This window comes from Leptonychotes weddellii, chromosome 8 (assembly GCF_054177405.1).
Source record: "Leptonychotes weddellii isolate Sample4059 chromosome 8, ASM5417740v2, whole genome shotgun sequence".
NCBI lineage: Eukaryota > Metazoa > Chordata > Mammalia > Carnivora > Phocidae > Leptonychotes > Leptonychotes weddellii.
Window position 1 is genome coordinate 28,852,803 of NC_138376.1, and position 2,751 is coordinate 28,855,553.

Here is a 2,751-nt window from a genome sequence, read left to right on the forward strand (position 1 = left end):
AAGAAAGTGGTGCAGTTTCATTCTTTTGCATGTAGCTGTCCAGTTTCCCCAACACCTTTGTTGAAGAGATTGTCTTTTTCCCGTTGCGTATTCTTGCATCCTTTGTCACAGATTAATTGACCATATAATCATGGGTATACTTCTGGACTCTATTCTGTTCTATAGATCTGTGTGTCTATTTTTGTGCCACTACCACACTGTTTTTATTACTACAGCTTTGTAGTATATCATGAAATCTGGGATTATAATACCTCCAGTTTTGTTCTTTTTCAAGACTTCTTTGACTATTTGGGGTCTTTTGTGATTCCATACAAATTTTAGGATTACTTGTTCTAGTTCTGTGTAAAATGCTGTTGGTATTTTGATAGGGATTCCATTAAATCTGTGGATTGCTTTGGGTAGCATGGACATTTTAACAATATTTGTTCTTTTAATCTACGAGCATGGAATATCTTTCCATTTGTTTGTGTCATCAGGAAAACCTAATATTTTTAAATGCACTTTTGAGATTTAAAAATAGTATTATTAAGTAATCATTCCACTTAATTTAGAAAAAAGAACAAGATAAACTAAGAAATTTGGGGGGTAAATATATAGATGTGTCAATCAGTTATTGCCACAAAAAATGCTGTGTAACAAACAACCACAAAATCTCAGTAGCCTACAATAAGCACTTATTTCTTGCTCATGCAGATCAGCTAAGGTCACTCTGTTTCAGGCTAGGAGAAACCTGGGATGGCTCTGCTCCCTTTGTCCCGTGATTGGATCTAGGCTAGAAGGGCAATGGCTGCCTGGAGCATGAGAAAATAAACTTTTCTCATGGTGATGACAGCCAAAGGGTCCATTTTACAGCAAAGGAGGTATAGTAGTGGACACAGGGCCATGGAATGTGCTAGACCTATCACATACTGCACCACCAATAGAGTGATTCTGAACTTCCTACGTAAATGGCATATGGATGCTTGAGCCAGTTTAAATTTGATTTGGAGAGATGAGGAAGTGTGAGAGTGTGATGAGATGCTCTTCTGAAGGTGTAGCTGAGGTGTCAGCTTGGAGAGCTGCAATGATATGATGCCATCTGCCAGGACACATTATATACCCTGAACCAAGTATCATTATATGGGTTTAGGAACCAAGGGGTGGAAATGTGAGCAGCTCCTGCCTACCACCATTGCTTAGTTATTCACTTTGGGCATCTTTGCTTCCTACCCCCACAACTCTAGGCCTGGCTTGTCTAGAGGTCCTTGTCCCTAAGCAGGGAACACTGATTTAAAGGTGGATTCTTCAAACAAGTCCTTTAGGTGTTATAACTTGCCACTAAAAGCCCTGAGTAGGGTAGTTATTATTGCTTTTAAACCCATTTTACTCTTGATATTTTGCTTTGCTGTTGTGCTGCTGTTTTGTGCAGTTTGCCTCCACAAATTATAATGTTCTCAGTGCAGGATCCCTGTCTCATACTTCCAGCCTTCTGGTTCTATGAGAACACTTAATATTATTGATTGTGTGTCCCCAGTCATGTTGAGCACACTACAATAATATAATAATAGGATAGAAATCCTTATAGGATTTATAAATCCTATATAAAAACTTAAAGGATTTCTATCCTATTATTCATGTGGCATGATACTTTAAAGTATTAACTTTTCTCCCTACATTTCTGTGACCCATGGCCCTTCTCTACTCAGGCAGCTAGAACACAGGCCTTAGGGATGTTACAAAAGAAAAAGGTCTTTGACTTTCAAAAATCTAAACCTTCGTGCTTTGAGTTGTGAGGAGGGAGAGCTCTGAGACCTGATGAATCCCCATGAAGAGGCCCCACCCTCCTCTGCACCTGTGGATTAGATAAAGGGAAATCAGAATCCTGAGATAGAGGATCTAAGTTCAGAATGGAAAAGGATCCTCTATTTGGCTTCCCAGGTAGAAACCCTGGGAATCAGCAAGATCCCTGAAGAAATGGCTGTGACAGATGTCTAATGGGTAGGACCATATATAAACCCTCATGACTTAGTTTCCCATGGTCTCATGTAATGTAAGAGCTGCAGAACGATCCAGTGCTCCCTGGGTAAATGTTATAGAGGAGAACTCTTAGCCCCAAAGAGTTCCTTGACATAACATGGAAATAGCACAATGGAAATAGCTGACATGGCATGGAGATAGCAGAATGAAGTAGCACGGGAGGTGACAGACCTGAAAGAACCTCAACCTTAAGAATGAAGGATGGTCTACAGCAAGCTACATAGATCTATAACAAAGGACCAAATAGGAGACTTGACGTTTTAGCAAATGCCAATAGAATGGTTCTCCTGTGGAAAATCAGATGCTCACATTCCTCCAACTTTCTAGACATTACAGGAACTTAAGATTTTACTCAGAGAAAAGCAGCAGGAGAGATTCTGAATTTACTGAGATTCAGTTTCTACCTACCCCCTCAAAAAATGGGGCCTTTAAATTATGTACAATTAGAATAAAAACTCCATTTCTTACACCTCTGAGTTTGTAGATTAGATGCATATCCCTTATATTCATTACTACAAATAATGAGTGTTTTACTATAATAGTGGGAGAAAATAATTCATATTTTGGGGATATAATTCTCTGATGTTAGTGGCTTTAGAAAGGAGTCTGTACAACAGTGCTGCTCAACCTTACTGTATATGCTAGTTGCTTGGGGAATCCTTTGAAAATAAAGCTTCTCATTCAGTAGGTCTCAGGTGAAGCCTGACGATCTCAATTTTTAACTAGCTCTCCAGT